The 21,218-nt window shown below is 39.4% G+C and overlaps 1 protein-coding gene across 6 annotated transcripts in view; it reads right to left on the reverse strand.

Moving 5' to 3' along the window:
• The window catches only part of INSC (INSC spindle orientation adaptor protein), a 140,938-nt gene that overhangs the window by 103,845 nt on the left and 15,875 nt on the right, over positions 1–21,218 (reverse strand). For 2 of the 6 annotated variants that reach the window (XM_055814528.1, XM_005236279.4), the window contains exons 1-2: positions 18,277–18,406; positions 18,004–18,092 (exon numbers count right to left, since the gene is read on the reverse strand). The gene's annotated coding sequence lies outside the window, so the exon portion shown is untranslated. Of the gene's footprint in view, positions 1–1,614; positions 1,798–2,672; positions 2,762–3,586; positions 3,722–18,003; positions 18,093–18,276; positions 18,407–21,218 lie in introns of those variants that run through there. The other 4 variants (XM_027785039.2, XM_027785040.2, XM_055814526.1 and 1 more) reach the window with 4 other exon arrangements.

A 21,218-nucleotide genomic window follows, 5' to 3' on the forward strand; every position in this document is an offset into this window, starting at 1 on the left:
ATCATCTGCTTCCAGCCCCCTGGGGTTGGGTAGGAATACCTTCCACTAGATCAGGCTGATCAAAACCTCATCCAACCTGGCCTTGAATATATATATACACACACATGTAACATATATAGCATATATTTATATGACATATATTACATTACTATAGTAAATGACATTTTATATTTTAGAAAATATAAAATTACTTTATAGTACAGTTATTGTATTACTCTATAAATATATGTGTATATAAAAAAGGGTATTATGTGTGTGTGTGTATATATATATATGTAGCTATTCATGCAAACTGAAGTCTGCTACTTTTGTGTTCTGGGTTTTTCTCATTTTAGCCTTACTGTACACAGCTATACCTTAGAAATATATGGGATGGGGAATAAAGAGAAGCAGCAGACAAAGTTCTGTCTCAGTTCAAATAGATCAACCTGAAAATTACCAACAAGGAACATTACTTTTTAGATCTTAAGATAACGTAAGTGCAACATTGTCACCTGCAAATACATGAGGGGGGCATGGGGGGCTGGAAGAAAAAAAAAAAAAAAAAAAAAAGGAATCTGAAGCCAGTCCTATTCACCTGCATACACAGCTTGATTCCTTCATTCACTTTGTTTTTAGAGCCTTCACGACACACTCTTTGAACATACCAAATTTTTTCTTTATTATCACCACAATGCAAAAATCTGCTTTTAAAGCAATTTATATTGAATTGCTCGTTCCAATTCTTCATTCTAGCAAGTGGATCATATGGAAATGCACTAAGTAGAATATCTGCAATGCAACCAGAAGATCTGATGGTACTGGGAGGGAAAGCATAGAGCCACATTAGCCAGGTTATCCAGTTTTCTCCATGACACAGATTAGGAATGGTAGAGATCTGTCATCGCGTGCACTAGTCAATCCTTTTGCCAAGGCATGAGTTTTCTCACAACATATCTTAAGCAGATTTTCCCAGTTAGATATAAAAATCTCTAGAAAGGTGGAGTTTATATCATCATGGACTACATTATGAAAATACTTCAAATAAGGAGATAGCGCAGGACATCACAGATTTTAAGATTACCTTTCCTCCCCCTCCTCCCACCTTAAAATTATTTTGGGCAAAAAGCCACTGGACTAATCACTTAGTTGGCAGCTTTTATATATATATATATATGTATGTATGTATGTATGTGTGTGTATCAGTGAAAGTCTTTAAAATCTTCCCTTCTGGAAGGAGCACACCGATTTATATAGACAGCAGGATTATGAGAGCAAACTGATTAGTGGTCACATTTTTAGCAATAAGCATTTTAGAGGCAGCTTCCCTGGAAAAGAATTTGCTTTTGAGGTTCAGGAACTGAATAATAGGTGGCAAGTTGGTGCACTCCAGAGCTATATTTTGGGGTTTTATGTGATGCAGAAAAATCACCATATAAAAATGTTTATTGGTTCTCAGAGCAGTATTAATGCAACTTGCTACCATGAAAATGTGGGGAGGTAAAACTCCTCTATATTTACACTTCCCTTACTTTCTGACAGACTGTGTAGCACTTCCCCCCAACTTCTTAAAATAAACCAAACAGCCAATTTGACATCACTTGCACCAACACATGTCTCGATTCAAACACTCACAATAAGGGCATCCCTGTTCCTGGTCACGGTCTCTTGGTTTCAAAAGTGTTTCTGAAGATAAACTAAGCACCGGGTTTTCAGACCACCTCTCTTCACTCTGGATCTCCCTCAGTCGCGGCCGTGCCTGTCTCGATGCCCCCTATGTGCTATGAGGGCTTTCTCTTCAGAGACTCCCTGCTGCCATCAGACCGAAGAACAACTCCCCCCTTTCCCCCCCGCCCTTTTTTTTTTTCCACTCTTTTTTTTTTTTTCCCCTCCTTTTTTTCTTCCCCTCCCGCCCCGCGCCACTAGACATAAAGCAGCAAGTGGGGAGACGCCAGCTGCACACTTCAGTACCTGCCAGTACCTCAAGGGCGTGCGTTACAGGGCGCGCGCGCTGCCCGCCGGCGCGAACCGGTTGCAGCCAGCCCTGAGGCAAACGGGAGCCCAGTCCAGCCCGCGCTGCCGGGGCGGCGCCGAGGGATCTGCGGCCGCCGCGAGGGGGCCCCTGAGGAGCCTGCAGCCGCTCTGACCGGCGCCGTGAGGAAACCGCTGCCGGCACCCAGCGGCCTCCCAGGTCTCCCCAAAAGTAAGGGCGGTTTGGGCCTCCCCCACACTTCCCACAGCGGCTGTACTAGTCAGGGGGTTGTGTTGATTGGCAATAAGTTAATTCAAGTGAAATTCCCCTGCTTTGGTCTGATTTACACTCGACACCATAGCCACATGCAAACATCCAGTTTAAAGGGTTTAATCGCTGAGAGGAGGCAGGATCGTGTGTCTCTCCAATCTCCGTGTGGGGACATCAGAAATAAAAGGGCTTTTATTTCAACTAGTTGAAAAATAGAAGTTAAAAAAAAAAACCACACAGAAGCAGATTTTGCACCTTATGTTGTACAAGCATATACTACGCTGTTCAGAAGAAACGCCTACAGAATACCATGGTTTTCTGCTATTTAACACAAGGCTGCTAAGCATTATGAAGTTACAGCTAAGATTCATTATTTCCCCTAGAAACATCAAAAAATTTCAAAAGGAGCTGAAAACGGAAAGATGTAAGAAAAAAAAAAAGTCTCCCTTACCAGGCAGGAAATTGGGTAAGTCTTTTTAACTTCTCTAAGTTAAACATGAGGCAAGTACAACTTGAAACCAAATACTTCAGTGTTCAATGCTGTAAATAAGTACATAGGGAAGACAGTAACATTGTATTTAACAACTTTGATGAAGGGAAAAAGAACAAGGACCTACACAAGTAACTCGCTGCAAGGAAAGATGACAATAATATCTTCACACATATCTCTGTGTACAATCCATTTTCTGTAATGAAAGGATTTCATCTTACTTAATACCCATTCCAGTTAGTCAGACAGGCAGTCTGAAAAACATCTTCACTTACATTGATATTCCTCTAAAGAAAAAAAAAAAATACCTGACATTTTAACAGAGATGAGCAAAGCAATATTATTAGTTCAGGTCACAGCCCACAATAGCCAAGTCTCTATTGGAAGTATCACAAGGCATTACATGGTAAACAGTGGTGGTATTTTCACAATATTTGCCATCAGCCATTAAGTTCTTTTATTTTACGGAGTTAATATCCAATTACTCTCTTTTGTCATAACTCTGAAAACCTTAAAACCAGCTTTAGATGAATCTAGATAAACATGCATTTACCTAAAAGTTAACACAAACAGAAAAGGCCAAGAATAGCTCTCTCTAGTCATTGAATAACCTATTTGAATTACTAAGAAACTTGCTACTTTTATCACTAAAGTTTATCATAATTCCTCCCCCGCCCTTTTCCTCTATATATTGGGGAAAAGAAAGAAAGGCCAGAGAGCTATAGAAAAGTTAAAATGGAAGTAAGTAAGTGAGAGATGTCAAAGTTATTGCAACAGAATACCAGAACAGGAGATCCAATTTAGCAACAAGTACACACAAGATGAGCCAACATACACCAAGGAACATGTAAAGCAAGTGTGGTTGAGCTATGTACCTTGAAGGATCCCAGCTCTCTCAACTGTGATTCTCCTTTACTAGGCTATCTTTTCGCTAATTGCAGTCTCTACATTTAAGCATGTCTTTTCTAGTTAGAGACAACAAATCCAGTAGACAAACTTCTTCCTACGAACTGAAAAAAAAAATATCAGAGTAAGTTTGTAAAATTACTTATACACAAAAAAAATATGAATGTTTGAGCCTACATTAGAGTGTTGTTTCTGTTTCTTGCTTTTTTCCTTTAATAACTCAAATTAACACTTCCAGACGGCCTGTCAGCAGAACTATGTTGGCTAGTAATTATAATTCTATATAAAGGTCAAGTAATAAAGCGGCAGTGGGCTTTTTCTCTTTTTAAGAAGAAAATACTGCATTTATATTTTTGAACTGCTGCCAAAGAGTATCGAATCAGAAGGTATTGTCTTGTCCTTCTGTCCTTCACATAAAACAACATAAAAGAGCCAAAAAACTGTAATAACACCACAGACAGGAAATCCCCAGCAGGACTAGAGGCAGAACTGCTCTGTAGGATCACTCCCATATTCGGTATCTCAGGGGCATGTGTAATGTCACCAGAGCACATCCAGAAATCCCTAGCAAATCTAAAGGCTCAGAGGCACTATGTAGCCTGTACACATTAGATTAGATTTACATCAGAGATCACACTGTGTCTTGGGAACAGCTTGGAGCAGGAAGTGCAAAGCCATTCTTCAGGTCAGTGTCCTGCACCAAGTCTTTGTGTCATGAGCATTCCTGAGCCTCTGGTTGCAGGGCTCCAGAAGGCCAAGCAAAAACCAGTTGATATGGTATTACCTGATGAAATGGGACAGTTTTCATGTGGTTTTGTGGTTTGATCTTTTTGTTGGTTTTATTTTGTTTTTTTTTTTGTTTGTTTTTGAAATGTCCCCCCCCACCCCACAATTCATAGGCTGAAGTTTTGGTATGGAAGGGCCAAGAAGGAGAGTACAGGCAACAAAACAACAGGAAGAGACACAAGGAGAGAAGTATTGTTTGTTGGCAAGTAAAGTTTGGATGCTGATGGGTGTACATGTGAAGAACTATGCTGACCCGAGAGCTTCTAATATTACTGATTCTGAATAAAAAAAAATGGATGCCCTTTTCCAGAAATATGTCCATCAATGAAAAGTTTGCATGACTAAGAATTCAGTGAAAATGGGAAAGAAAGAGCTTCAGGTTTGCCACTTTCACTCAGTACAACGTCAAAAACATTAGTGTAGATCAAAGAGTGCTTTGTGCTAGGCCTTTTGTTTAAAATCCAGCTATGCTGTAGAGTCAACACATGCTCCATCAGCTTATAGCAATATACATCATAGCTCTGTACTACACATTACCATTTCTATGAATATTGTAGCTCAGTAGGGACCTGTGTAGTTTGATTTACAAAGTGGTAATCTACATGTCACAGTCCTTTTACTCAGTAAAGCTCCAACTTCGGAAGCATACTATATCTTTCCTATTGCTAACTCCCAGATACACAGCAAGTTACTGGAGTCCAGCGACTTTGCATCCATCAGCTGAACTACAACAACTGACTGTGCTCCTCAGCCAATGTTCAGTAACCTATTACACAAAGGAACTGGCACATAGATTTTGAGTACACAAAGAACTACTTCACAGCCTGTTCCAGGACAGCTGTATTATTTGTTCTCATAATTTTCTGAAAGGTGATATCAAACAAAGAGAAAAATTATCTTTTCAACGGTACAAGTCTCATTGCAGAAGAGGGCTAATGTTTTGATAAATATTTCTTATTATTACCACAAGTTTTTAATAGTTTGGGATGGCACAAGTGGGCATACATACACCAGAACTAGTTGGAAGCAAAGGTCCCAGAGCCAAACTCTTACTATTAACAGCCAAATTCAATGAATTCCTAATCTTTAGGCTTAGGAATCCACAGTTTCCAGACTTTATTTTTCCTCCCCATGGAAAAACATAACTGTGACCGTGGTTTGTTCATTCACAATTTTGGCTTGAGCTTTGTAGTTATTTATGACTATGCCATAGAACTTGCTCATTAAAACTTCACTGAAAGTCAAACAGACAGTTCCACATTAGACTGCTTTCCAAATGTGAATCTGTTTACTCCATTCCAATGCCAGCCTGTGTACTACTAGCCCTCAAGGAACATGAGGCTGGTAAGACCAAGGAAATCTTTAAGTGTGAAAGTTTTCTGTAAACTTTTATTCCCAGAAATCTAGTGTTGACTGTTTCAGGTGCAAATGCACCAAAACTTAGCAGAGGTCACAAAGCTGATCCATTGCCCTGAAAGCTTCAGTCTTCAGGCTTGCTTCTGTTGCTACCTGTGATGTGTGGGCTGTGGAGCAGTCCACCTCCTATTTACAAGAGTAGCCAAGTAAAGTCCAAATCTCTCCTGAAAGCTCACTTCACTATTAAAATGCCAGCATTTTTCCATCTGTCATCTCTAGAGATAATTACATGTTTAAGAGTTCCATACATTTCCATTTTTTCATGATCAGCCTCAGAAAACTCTGCTCATCTGCAAATACCCGTCATCTCCCAATATTGCCAACGCAACTAAAGCCAATAATTAGCCTCAGCAAGAAAACAGACACATACCTAACCCCTCATGGGGACAGAGTGTATATTCCACCTGAAAATATGGCTTTCATTATTTTCAGAGTGCCTAAGCTATCAACAAGCTAACATTTACCTCAGCTGGATCCCAAGAACCACCTGTGCCAATTACACTTATGTCATACCAGTAAATACCTGAGGGCCAGGCATTCCAGATAACTTGCTAGATATTGCCAATACCCATCTACTGATGTGCCAGCACCTTGTCATCCAAGAGAAAGGATCTGCCATCTGAGCAGTCAGGAAGGCTGCCTGCTCCACCAGCAGTAGACTTCATGTACTAGTTTTTCTTTAGATACACATACCTGGACAAAACTCAGCACAGAGGTTTCAGGGCAAGAGCCCTTGAGCTCTCTCCGTCAGTGCTCAGGTGAAAGAATAGGATTCCTGACGCCACATACCATCTATACCACGACTTGACTGTCACATAGGTAACTTGAAGCTTGTGTACAGGGGCCAGATTTGGTAGCTACTATCAATAGAGACCTCGGTGAAAAACTGTCCCCAAAAGCAGAATCAATACTTGTACAGCAGTCCCCAAAACCAAAGTGTTTTTATTTGAAGATGGAGAACTGTGACCAGCAACATACTGTGAAGAAAAAAAGTTACATCCTTAAATTGGAAGAAAAAATTTAAATTACTGCAGTGGTAAATGTAGATCAGTTCTGAGGCCCAGCCACCTAATTGTCCATTAAGATATCAAAAAACAGATTCTTCTTCTAATGTAATAGTCTTCTAAAAGAGAACCCAAGAAAATGCTAAGCATTACTCATGATGGAACTACAGGACAGAGCTTTCGACTCATGACTCATCCAATAAAAGTGAAAGCAGTTCATAAGAGATTCTGAGAAGTTTCAAAGCACAAGATAAATTTACCTTTAAAAAAACCATTTCAGTTAGAAATGGAGGCGGGGGGAGCGAATCAGTTACAGGAAACATAGTGCAATAGTTACAGCTAGGGAATGAAAATAAGGAAAACATTCTGCTTTCCACAACAAGGTTTGTCACCAACTTCTTCCCCGCTACACAGCAAGTTATTTAACCTTTCCATATTTTGAGGTAATGGTATATCAAATTCTCCTACTCTCTTCAGTGCAGCAACAGATTACATTTGCAATAATGTTGGGGGTTGTTTACTTACATTCCTTGAACATCAAGTTGGTTTTAAGATATCTGCCCAAATCTAATTCCAAGAATTGAAGAGTTCATACATGTGAGAGTGGAATGCCTAGTGCACAAAAGTGCGTTGTTTCTTTTTTTTAAAAAAGTGAAATGGTTGACCACTGAGAGGAGATGACTAAGAGGGGAATAAACACAGAAAAATAAGTTAGGAACCTTTAACATCCTAGAACCCCTAAAAGATTATAGAGAATAAAACAGAGCAAAGTCAAAACTCAGAAGGAAAATGCTGTTTTATAAAACGTGCCATTTATTCCCACAAAGTCACTGTGACTCAGGAGCTGGTATCACATAGTCACCAAAGAGTTAAGGTTGAAGGGACCTCAGTAAACTTCAAAAAGGAACATTCTTATGGTTAATACAAACTACCAAAGTTAAAATTAATTAAAATTTTAAAATCAAGTCTCATACCTCAAGACAGCTGCTACCTGTATATTGCATCCTCCTCTTGGAATGTCACTGAAAGTTTGGCTTCTGATTTTAACTGAACACCAGCCTTTTCCAGGATGACAGCGAACAGAATGGAAGAACTAGATGGGACCAGGGGTTGTCAATAAGACATACATGTAGAAACACCCAACAACCCTGCCACTGACTTCAGTGGTGAAATAAGCAAAACATGTATCGTAAGTTTATGAGTCAAGGTTGACTGGGACCTTTTTAAAATTACATATACAAAATACCAACTTTTGCAGATAATTATCAGGTCACATACCCATAAAAGTCAAGAAAAGCTACTTTATTACCTGCTTATCTTATTTATGGAATAGAGCCAATATTAGTCAGCACAAGTAGCTGCTTGCAAGCAAGAAGGCTTCAATCAGTAAGAAGTGGAGGTAATTAAAACGAGGGAAATCCAGAACACAGTTATACCTACCAATCATGTCATCTAAATTGTACTATTTTATTCATTAAAAATAAAGCTCTGAAACAAAGATGCCATATTTTGTGCAAGTTCTTGATTACCTTTCTGCCGAGGGAGCATGTAATTTACAAGAAAGAGGACTTAAAGCTTTAAGTGCCTCTGACTTAATTCAGCATGCTGTATTGATGGTCCCATTTAGATGATTCCATTTTAGGCCCCTCTAACGCATTAAAGGCATGACTTACTCACATCCATTTGGCTAATGATCCCCTACTGCTCTAAAGTAAATGACAGCTATTTACAGTAAATTATTCAATTAGATAGAGGGAAGTGCAGTATTCATTTTATATTGTTTGACATGGCAAAACAGAAGTGTGCACGAAGGCAGGTGGGGCATTTTAATCTTTCAGAATCAATTGTTTAATCCACAGCAAGAGAATAAATATACTCCACAATACTTGTCAGCATCAGATTTTTATTGTAAACATTCTGAGACTGAAGTGTTGCAACTCCAGATAATACTTCTGAAGTGGGCAGAATTCTAAGTCATTATACAATGCAAGGAATGCTAGTAACCAGCATCTTACAGAACTGCGCACACAGTTACTTTTTTTAAACACGCTAGCAGGAGACTGAATTTCCATTTTAAACAAATATTAGGCATGAGCAATTCTGAATACCAGTTATTTGTAATGGAATTTATACTACAAAGTGCCTACCTCATTGTCAGAAATGGGGCTGAATCTCTCAAGACACTTGGATAGTGGGTATTTTTAATTCACAAAATCCCAGGAAAGGACAGCTCAGCTGCCCTCACAAATTGAGAGGGATTCAGAAAAAAAATCAAATAAAGGACAAGCTACAGAAGTGCAGATTTGGGCTAAAACACAGCCTGAAAGAAGGGAGTACGATCACACTGCAATAACTCAAAAATAGTCTTAGATTTGAAGACCTTTTCACACATTCTTCTATTCTTTCCAGGGTGTGCTTTCATGCATGAGCACATGCACATGTTACAATCCCCACTTTATACATGCTAGTGTGGCCACCACGCCTGAAAAAGGCTGAAACCCCTATCAAACCCCTGCCTCCTGAAGGGAGGAACAAAGGAAAAGCTCTCCTCATTATGGGTACGAGCACAAAGTCCAAGGTGCAGGTAAGGCCACTGCACATCCTAAGCCCGTCAGTGACCATGCTTTGCACCATTCTCAGGCCTCCTAGCATTTAATACACAGAAGAGGAAAGAAGAGGCAATTTGCCTGAGTCCTCCTGGCTAGCCCTGATTGTGGAGAATTTCTCTTTTCCACAAGCCCAGAGTGTCTCAGAATAAGTGCCGAGCACCCCAAATAGAAGAACACTTCCCTCTGGCTAACCTGCCAATGCATTTAATTTTCTGCAGGCAGAGGGCCAAGTTCAGCAAGCACAGCTCCCACTAAGTTTAATGGGAGGTTGCTCTTGCCTATGCCAGCAAGCAAAGTTTGCCCAGGCACTGCAAGCAACATACTACAGAAAATACAACTGTAGCCAGCATCTGTATTCAAAGGATAAATTTGAATGGACTACTATTTTTTTTCCTCAGTGGTTCAGTTCTAAAGCTGCTGGCACAATGAAACCCTTCCTACTCTTGGTATGTACTCACTCGCTTCTGTGAGCAAGAATTCCAGATGGCCGTTTGTAATGATGACTTTAATCAAAAGACCAGCTTACCACGACTAGCCTAGTAGACTATTATGTCATCTGGTGCCTATATACCCAAAAGCACTAGCTAGTTTGTTCAGAAGACCTCCTACACACATGGCTACTGAATTCCTAAGGAAGGCCTGCATTTCAATGGCTCCAGAGCCTACTTTCTGCAATTCAATACTTGCTTATTTTGCTAGCTACCATCCCCCTCTTATGAAAGATTTATCTTATTTTAATTTCTAGCTCCACCAGAACCAAATATATTAGGCAGATTTTAGTCTAGATTCTCAGTGGCTCTGAGCTACTGATGCTGTGCCAATTTTTACTAGGCAAAGATTACTGCATTATTATTTGCAGAAACTCAGAAATCCCCTTCCTTTGAAATACCTTTTAGAGGCTATAGTAATACAAGTAATAGCAGTAACAATTCTAAACCTTAGCAAGCAATACCCTGATCTTTCAGTCTCTAGTGGCTATCTCTGCTTGACCTACACTACTTCATACAATGTCTTCCTTGTCCACCCTCTGCTCTCAGACTAAACATACTTATATCTGCTGACATTCCCTCTGGTGCACAAGAGGCTTGGATGTACATTCGTTAAACATGCAATGATCCCCTGAAACATTCCACAGTTAATTTCCAGTGAAAAATTATCTGCCTGAAAGGCACTGAGTCAAATCAGATTGCAAGCCAATCCTTCATCTAGTAAGGAGTTAAGAATAGTGAAAACACTTAGCATGGCACTTGAAATCACCCAGGAAGCCCAAACTGTAAAAAAAACAAAACAAAACACAAAAACACACACACAAAACAAAACCAAAAAACAAAAAAAACAACCCCAAACAATCACAAGATTGTTCTCTACACCAAATAAATTTATATTTTTCCAGTTCTGAAATCATCCACCCAGCCAAACAGGAAAGTTCAGAGCAACTGAGACATTAAAGGTACATTACACATCATAGCTATACTGAGCAGTACTGAAAATGAAATATTGAGTATGCAAAATAGTTTATATATTTCTGAACAGTTGTTCAGAATAGGCTGCTTGGAGTGGTAAAAGTTAGAAGACACTGAAGTGGAGGAGGCAGGAGCGATCAATATTGCACTTCACAGTTTCCCTTAAGCTCTTCACAGAGAAGTCCTTCCTTCCCCAATGCCAGGCTGTGATGGGTGCATTAGCTGCCCACACAGCTGGTGGGAGCACAGCTCAGTGGGCCGCTCACACCAGCGGAGATGGTACAGCCAAGCTGGCCTAAGAAAATGGCCAATACTGTTGCCAAGAAAATATAAGAGCAACTATTGGAAGGAATGACTTAACCTACGATGAAGCACTTGACATCATCTCCTTTCAGATGGTACAAATAGGAATGCTGAGGCCCAGGGACTCAAGCTCCCATGTCCCCATCCCCATTTACTGCCAAACCCTTCTGTCCCAAGCAAAAGCCCCGTCCTTATTGTGCACAAGTTTCTCCAAAGCAAGGACATTAACTACATTAACAAATCCAAATGGACTTGATTTACAAATATTATTTACAAAACACCCAAACATCCCTCAGAGAGGGCAGACCACAGTAGTATGATACCAAAACACAGTACAATTTCCCTCCACCTTATGCAGGTGCACTGCGTTTTCATTCATGTTACAATTAACAGACATTACAGGTCAGGCGGACACATCAGCTAGAAAATGGCACGATGATTAGTTAGCAGGCCTGCTCATATAACATCAAGCTTTGCTTAGTTTTGAGGCTTTTTTTCCTCCCCTCAAAAGCTTTGACATTGTTTTCTAGCTATGGTAATATTTTGATAAAAGAACAGGCAACATTTCCACATAAGGTATTGAGTGTGCCATCCTATAATGGCCCCTCTTCCTAACCTCATAATTCATACATGTTTAGATTTTTTGAAAAAATTATACAGAGTACTTAATAGAACTGACCACAAGATAGAATGATTCCCTGAGACTTTCCAGGTCTCCCACAATGTCAGCAGCTGTTTAATACATCTCTGTAGAAGTCCAGATTTTTTTGTGGGTTTTTTCACATTTTCTTTCCTAGAAGCCAGAAGTCCCCTTATTCTCAAGTCCTGTGAATGCTCTCTTAAGTCATATACTTAGGAGCTAGAAACAGGAGGAGAGAAGCAAGAGCACTCAAACACACAAAATATGTAAGAAAATAGATGTGAAAGAAAAATCTGCTCTAGGGAAGCACTTGCATTGAAAAGGACTGTGACCTGGTCTGAAAAGCAAGCAAAGATGCACCATGAAGAAGTCTTACTGCATCCTATGCTTCTAGCTTAGCACACCACTTTGTGTTGGAAATAGTAATTCCCTGGCACGAGGCAATGCTCCAGCAATGATGAAAGCACATTTCAGGCACAGTACTGTGTTAAATTCTAATCATGCATCCTTCAACCAGACAATCCATGTTGGCTAAATTTTTCTTTTGCAAATCAACTTAATTTGGCTCTTTCTAAATTCATCTTTCTTTTCCTTCATTTAATGATTTCTCCAGAAATGCTTAAAATTGAGGACATTTTGAGAACTAAATTACAAGATCTGGCATATGAAGAAGACCCAAATTCCTATAAATAGATGAATATCCCATTTTCTGGAATTCTAATCAGCTTCTGCTTTTTATTTCATCCCTATTAGATGGCAATCTCCAGAGCATTTTTATGACTGCTGAATATTCATTCCTGCTTTTTCCTTTAAAGGAAACCTATTGATTGACTGATTTTGTAACTCACAAAGTGCAGGTCCCACGAGGAAAAAAATAAAGTGGACATAAAAGTACCAAAGTTTATACCTTATAAGGTAGAAGGATAAACAGGATTTCAACAGTAAACCTCTTTCTACTTGAGAGACGGGCATAAAGCTCTGCACCTCACAGACTCCACATTGGTGTCTAACAGTGCTGTGCAGCACAGCTATATTTTAACATTTCTAGAGAAATACAGCTCCAACTTAGTATCTACCTCACATTCACAGATTATCTGCATTTTCTCAGGATGAAAAATAATAATACCATGTTTATATTAAATTGCTACTGTAACTAAGGGCTAGCAAGAAGGTCTCTTTGTTGGTTAGCATGGGCACTTTGAGAAAGCAGGGAGGATGGAACCCTGCATATAACAACACTCCTCAGTCTCCTGGGTTTTTGTCTCCCACTTCGTTGCACACAATTGCTCCTCTGACGTCTTCCAGCTGTCAGACCCCTCTTGAGCACTGTAATGGGACTGGCAAGAGCAGCATCCGGTGTGTGTCTGCCCAGACACCACAGCAGCCATGTCAGGGAGGCGAGCAGTACTGAGTCACAGCTGAAGGCAGCGCTGTGAGTCCTGTCCCACACACAAATGTCAAAGTATATACTCACCTTCTCAGTTATGAGTCCAAGAAAATGCAAAATCAAACCAGATTTTCTTTTGTTCATAGCCATGTTCCTACAAGTACCTTATATAAAAAGTAAGGCAGGAAAAGCTGCCACACAACACACACCTAAAGTAATCTTACTTCAGCCACACTTTGACAGAAAGCCTAGGCAGCAACAAGATTTTTCCCTTTAGCTAGCAAACAGATCCCATTTCCCTTTTTTCCAGGGCCCACATCCGTATGTTCAACTATAGTTTTGGTATCAGCATTTAGTTTCATATGGTTACCATTTCTAAGGAAACCACTTCCTCAGTATAGACACAGTTAGTATATTTTCTTATTTATATGTTATTCTTGATTTGGCAGAATACTTCCAGAGTGTGGGAGAGGGGGGAGGAGAGACTGCATGGGATAGAAATCAAACCTAGAAAATCAAAGATAACTTTATTCCTTAAGACATGGTAGATCAAATACAAATCACTACAAAAACAGTTTCAAGCTCACTTTCTACCTTTCTTTTCACAGTACAGCTATCACAACTGTTCAGATCTTTTCTGGTGAAATTACATATAAATGCATTTATAAATACATGCAAGCATTGCATGAGGAGGGACTAAAACAGCCAGATCACCATCTTCACTGCTATTTGCCTAGGTGCATCTAGCTCTGCTTTCCCGGGGAACACAGCGCCCTGGAGATATCAGTGACTTTGCTCACTTGCAGTCTCTTGGATATCACACACAATCATCACAGTGTTGGTAGAAAACTCAAAGCATTTATGCAAGTGCAATCTCTAGCAGATCTACACCTTGATGTAGTACATCATGGTGGCTAGCTAACAGAAGCAGCAAAGGCAACCAAAGTCTCCAGCACAGGTTGGGTATTATTCTATCTTCATTTTCTTTTTGTTGTAAACAGAAACAAAAACTAAAGTGTGCTCCAACAGGCAAGGAATAACTTTGTCATTTCAATACCAAGTTTTGAAACAGTAGTTCCAGAACCGAGTATCCATAAACCCTTTAGGCTCCAAGACTGGCATTAAATACCATGGCTTTTAAAGAAAATAAAACCCCAGTCCTCAGCTTGCCCTGGTATTAGTGGCTGCCAGAAGCGAGCTTTTGCCTACTCTAGCAGTTTACAGGTCAATGCATTGAACTGATACTGGCAAAGACACAAGTCCAAGAGACTCAAGAGCACAAGTTTCAGTCTGACACTGCTGTGGCATGGATTGACATCAACCATTGCAGCTGCTTGCTCCATCACACGATATCAGAATGATTCTTTTAAACACATAATAAATATTGCCTTGAATAAACAACCAGCCACTCGTCCTGAAACATCTCACCTGGCCTGGAACAAACAAGAGTCAGAAAAATGAAATACCAAAAGGTCAGTCCACTATTAGTACAATCAATGCTTTCAAACTCACATTTGGGCTGAAAAATGCATGTTTAAATCCTATATGCAGTGTATGCTTGACAGTGTAGTTTCTTTATATGAAGAAAGTTGACATTAGCAAATTAGTTTGATCCTGACCTTTGAGAACAAGTTGTCCTACTTTTAATTCTTCCTGTGCTTGAATCTGACCAGGTTTGCTTTCCCAACTGCAATGTTATTGCATATATATTTTCTGCCTCTTCAATCTGTTGGTGGTACTCCAGCTGTCTTCTGAGGACAGCTAATGATCAACAGCCTATTAGATTCTGGTGAACAAGTTTTCAAATATTTTTTTTTCTCCAAATGAAAGTAGATCTCATGAAGCAGATCCTGGGGAACAAAATCTCTCAATGAATCAGATCAGATTCAAGGGATCAGGTTTTCAAATAAAGAATCATAACAAGAAGACCCAGAAATCTTTTCTAAATTTAATGAACGCTGATTTTCTGGGTCAAATATATGGATGACAAAGCACACCTGACATGAATTTGAAAATTACTTTTCTGAAGCTAAATATAATGTTGTAATATAGATTCATTAGGAATGTAATCTATGGTGAATCAACAGCTTTTCTCTTATTGGAGGGCAGCATGGGTGCCAACAAGAGATGGTGGTCATGGAGCAGTGCCAGGTTACACCAGCTGAAAATATGGCTTACTCCCCTTGCCACAGAGAGCTAGAATCTAAGAATACTAAGCTATGGCCCAGGTTTATTAAAGTGCCTCTCCAGCTATTGTATTCTCTCTGAAATTTTTAGACTTTGTCCTGAAGTACACAATGAACTAGAATTCAGCTCATGTAATGCAACAAGCTATCCCTGGGGAAACACAGCATCTCTGGGTACCACTTCCCTACACAGAAAACTCAGTGTAAATGCTATGCTTCCTTTCACCCCCATACACTGGTCTTACCTTGCAGCATAGGACCAGTAAGTAGAAATGAAAAGCTGCTTTTCTGTAGGGTCAGAGCACAATCTGAAACTGTATGATTCAGAAAGTCCTCTTCAGGATATAATTCAAATTTTGTAAACATTAAGAATTTATCAGCACCAAGCTGGTTAATAAAATCATTTGTGTTGTCACTATTAACTAGGTTATATGAAGAATTTAAATGAAAATAATTTGAAAAGACATTACATGAAGCAGAAAAACATTTAGCTCCTCTTCCAAAAGTTTTGCAACTTTATCCACAATTTTTAGGAACTATTTCCTGTGAGCTGCATACTAGAAAGGATTTTGATGACAAAAAAAATCCCATTAATAAATCAATTGACATTTCATGATTAGTAAAACATCATATTAATTACTGTCTTCATTAAAATAGTCAGACTTACAGGAAACAAAACAGATATCCTTATTACTATGAACAAAGGTAACGTTCATTGCCAGTCAAAGACTGAGATTTTTGGTTCCAGTGTTCATCTCATCTTGTAACAGTGAGAAGCATGTTTAAGTCCATGAAGTTTAAAATTAATCAGATGACCCAAACAATGAATAAGAAGAAATCTTTCCCTTTAAATATGAAGGAACAGTTAATGCTTTATGTGACACAAACAACATTGAAGCTTAAAAGTAGTTTTCAAAACTATAAATCAACAACAAAGAAGTCAACATACTAATGCAATACAGATGTAAAGTTCAGTTTGTTTTTCACAGCATAGTAGCACAGCTTAGTACTTAGACATGGCATTTACTTTTCTGTCTTTTAATCCATCCTAATAAAGAAGCAGACATTTACCCTACAAACCACTTTTTCAAGCCATCTATAGGCCTTCTGGGTGGATTTCTGCCCACTGCAGGCTTGCAGAGTAGAGAACAGGAAAAGTATTAAATGCTTTAGCCTACATGGGCACATCGCATCTCTACTGTATTAAGTGCAGACATAATTTTCGTAAAAGAAAAAACAAAAACCTACATATTTGCCCAATAGATTTCTACATCATCTACATGCTCCCTTTTCAGTAACTTTAACAGATATGAACTAGCAGAGCTAAGTTCAAAGAATTGCTCCAAGAAACATTTACCATCATAGAATTAATAGCTTACCAGGAAGGGGATGGATGGTGCATGGCTCTACTTATTTTACAGTTCTTGTGAACACTAGCCTACCTACCAGTTTGGACATCACTGGAATATCAGATATTATTAAACTGAAGCCTGGCCAGCAGTTGACATAATGCTGAAAGTAGACTCAATTCCCTTTACTTCCACTGGAGCAAGGAAAGAAAGCTGAGATCACATTTTGTTACCAAAATGGAATTTTTAGAAGAGAAATGGAGGGGCCAATTCAGCCCTTTTGAAAAAGCTACGCAACCTCAAAATAATAGTCAGGGCTGTGATGTGATTGAAGCAACTAGTATCACATTTTGGGGGCCAACTTACTAGGTATGCCTTTGTAATTACAAGTTTACATCCATCCAGCTGGAGGAACAGCAGTAATGGTGCTCATTTCCAGAAGATCAGTATTTAATTGTTAAAAATATTTTTTTTAAGTTAAAATTCTTTCTGAAATCATATCCTCTTTGGTTTCTTTCTTGGCCCAGTTTTCAGTACTGGAAACTGCCAAAGTCCATCTATCTTGAACAGGCTCTTTAGCTGGGAAGGCAGAGCACCTAAAGCTGGAACGAGACCCTTCTGCCTGAATATTTTCCCTCTGCACTGAAAAAATGCTGCATTATCTCTCCCTTCAGGTAAAAGGGGACACTCATTAAATGTGCAGAAATCTGTTTTAGAACAGGAAACCTGCAAGCTAGAACTGCACAAACTGAGCAAGTACAGTCCCGCTCCAGCTGCCTGCATCATAGCTCTCCCAGCCTTGGTTCAGCTTGCTTCTCATCAGCCAGAAGGAACGTATGTTGTTCTATGCTGAAAACTCATTTGATGGTTATTAGCATTTAATCCAGCTCATTTATGCTAACAACCAACACCTTTTGAAAAACTCATTGTATACAGTATTTGCCATCCAGCTTCCCAATGCCTTCTTCAATAATATACAAAAACAGCATGAAGAAACTTTACAAAAGAGAGAGGTATCAAAGAGACACAGAGGGGTATGTAATGCAATCATGAAACATAAGCAGAATCAAGCTCAACAGCACTCATTTTCTAGTATAACTAATACATCATTGATGATGGTTTGCTGTTAGCTCTGTGTTCTTACCTCACATCTTGTTTCAAAGGAAAAGCATAAGCTCAGCTGTTGCTAGATCTACTTTATCTTTGGCTTGATGCTAAGTGCAAATATACCTCTCAAACTCACCTCTTTTATGCAGGCCAGAATTCAGATTCCTTCTCTGCGATGACTTCTTTGACAAGACTGCAATTCTCTCTATGGACAGCCTCAAAGCTCTGGAAAAGGAGTATTTTCTGTTAGTTCTAGTTTTGTAGGTTTTGTTCGTTGTTTCGCGCACCCCCACCCCCCAGGTCCTTTCAACTTGTTTGCATATCTAATAGCAAGAGAATGTAGAATCTTGAATATAAAAAAAGTAAACTATTTCAAGCAGCAAGAACAACCAACAGGGGAATAACATACCTATGTTATATAATTTAAGGAAAAGCTGCAAATACACCACTTAGCATGCAAAGAAATCCAAGGTTTCAGTCCTGCCAGGATCCCAATCCAGCCAAGTACTTAAGGATGTTCATAGGAACCAAAATGAAAAGCCTCATATGTTTAAAACCTGACACCTGCTTAAGTGCTTTGCTACATTAGGGCCAGTAGCCTCAGCACTTCTCAGCTAAGCTGCTTTTGAATCTTCACTGAAATTCCTTCCATCGTCCTTCGGCACTTGCCTTTAACCTCTCCAAACACCCTGTGGTTTGGATCAGGGGCCACCTGAGGCTTGCCTCAGCACAGCTGCTGTTTCTCCATGAAAGTGTACATAGTAAAAGCAGTTTCTAAGCCTTTGACACAGCCCTTGAAATGAAAGGGAAACCTGGTACAGAAACTTTAAGAGCAATACTGAAAAGAACATGCCCTCATGCAGTTGCTTAGATCCAAAACAATTTTTTTAATGCCTCGTAGGGAATGGCTGCATACCACACCTACCTTAAGGGCTATTTGGAAACAGCTGCTCTTTGGAAGTTCATTTGGAAGTGACACACTTTTCCAGACAGACATGGTTTTCTGGTTAGAGCACCAGTCCGATTCTGTCCCTGGTTCTTGTGCAGCCCAGTGAGTCACCTACACCCTGATTCAGCAAAATGCATGCCTAGCCAAGAAGATACAGAGCATATGCTTAAGGCCAGTTTATTAAAATTTGAGCATGTTTGTCAAATAAAGCAAGTTTCTGCTTTGTTGGACTAAAGTCTCATGTTCTACAAAATATATAATTACAGCAGAGGGCTATTCTTCCCTTTAACTTGCCTTTCCATCCTGCCTATTTAGTTGATAAGCTATATGAAGTAAAACTTCCTTGGATTGCACCTTCATATTTAGCACAGCGGAATGGGTTTTCAGTACAGGTTTCTCAGTGCTTTTTTGTGGTCCACCTTCATGCTGAGTGTACACATTAGGCTCAGTAGTGCTTAGTTATGAAGTACTACCTTAAGAGGGTTTGTTTCTTGGAGTTTGGGTGTTTGGTTGGTTGATTTTTGTTGTGGGTGGGGTTTTTTTGGGTTTGGTTGTTTGGGGTTTTTTTGAGTGGGGGGTAAGGGGGGCTGTTAAATAGAAAAGTCAAGAACAAAACTACAGCATCTGAATGTTTTGCTTTCCCCCAAGCTCCAAGAAGGAAATAACTGTAGTGTGTGATCTAGTAAGGTGCTGAACAGGTGCAGAAATCTGCTTCCCCTGAGTCACCTCAGCACAGTTATGCTTTTCATATGATGTCACGTGGACACAACCTGGTCGTCCAGCCCTCCAATCACTCTAGATACAAAATAATCATATACCTCTAGTCATTTCTTGCTTTATAGTATTCCTTCACCTTCCAGTAGCTTCAACAAATATAGCTCCTGTTTGCCAGATTTGACAGGTATGCAGGACATACTCAGAAATCTGTATTTTCTGGACTGGATGGGAACTCAGTTTCAAACATTTTATAGCTCTGAGAAAAATTTTCAGACTATTTTATCCTCCATTGTGTGAGCATAACTCTCAGTTAAAGACCATTAGGGTAAATTGAATAACTCTAAGATACGAAGATTTGGCCAACACTTTTTTAGGCAAATTAAATATACGCAGATTGTAATTGACAATCTATTTCAAATGATAAAATACATACAGCATATTGCTGTGTCTCAGACTGCCACAACTTTCATACTGGAAACAAAATGCCTAGCAATCCAATCTTTAGATGTGTGTTGCAATGAAAAAATAATACCAAAAATGCATAGTTGTAGGCAAATGACAATATAGATTCATGCAGGAAAAAAATAGCACATGAGTGGAGAAGATCTTGTGATTAAAAAGTTGAACCTGGGACAAACTCAGATAAAAATTAATTTATTGATTAGAAAAAAAGAAAAACCAAAGAATGGCAAATTGAGGCTGCTTTTGATTATATCAAAGTCTGTCTCATTGTTTACCAATACCCCAACAAGTCTCTGCACGTGCATCATCCCTCACTACCGAAAATGACAGTAAGGGCTATGTGTCTGTTGGGATGGTCTCTTAATACATGAATGAGATGCCAGCACACTACAGGTATGATGCAGTGTGGTGGCTGACAAGCAACTGCCTTCTCATTATTCAGCCTCTGATCCCCTGAAATACTATCCTAAACAGAAATTTGCACAAATGGGTATTTTGAACATCAAAAAATGAAACTCACACTATCCACAGAAAGCCAGATCATAGGAAAAAAACAACTTGTGGAAGTACATAAAATAGTGTCCCTCCCTTTTAAAAAAAACCAAAAATAAATCAGGTTAGCATAAGTCTTGTCTGCATCACGAGCATGTCTCTGTTACTCTGTTCAGAGAGATACCACCATAGTCTCCCAGGCTCTAGGACCAACACACTAAACCTACTCATCTTTACCTTGAATAAAAATCCCAAATCCATGCAAGACTAAGTCCCCCGTGTATAAAGCAGGGATTCATTGTGCACAGAACTTTTGAGGAATCCTTCCATTAATCTGGGATCCTCCAACACACAATAAGCTATGAATACATGAAACATCCCAATATTGTTGGTCACATGCCACATATAAGTAATGCTGGAAATCCCTGTGTATCTCTATCATACATACAGTAGCTCCGACACTTAAGGAAGTGAAGCATCCTTACAGCAGAGATACAATCACAGTATTTAAAATGCAGTAGTCCAATACTTCCTGGAAGCTTCAAACTTACTGCAAGTGCACAGAACAGCATGTGTACATGTACTTGGCCATGAAATCCTAGACTGGCATACATTAGTCTCATTTAACTACCTAACAAGAAATGTCTTCTTGTATCACTAGAAAACACAGATCCTTCAAATAAGGAACGTTTCCACTGTAGCAACCAGCACTGCAATGCTCAGAGCACTTC

Source organism: Falco peregrinus, chromosome 9 (genome assembly GCF_023634155.1).
Source record: "Falco peregrinus isolate bFalPer1 chromosome 9, bFalPer1.pri, whole genome shotgun sequence".
Taxonomy (NCBI): domain Eukaryota; kingdom Metazoa; phylum Chordata; class Aves; order Falconiformes; family Falconidae; genus Falco; species Falco peregrinus.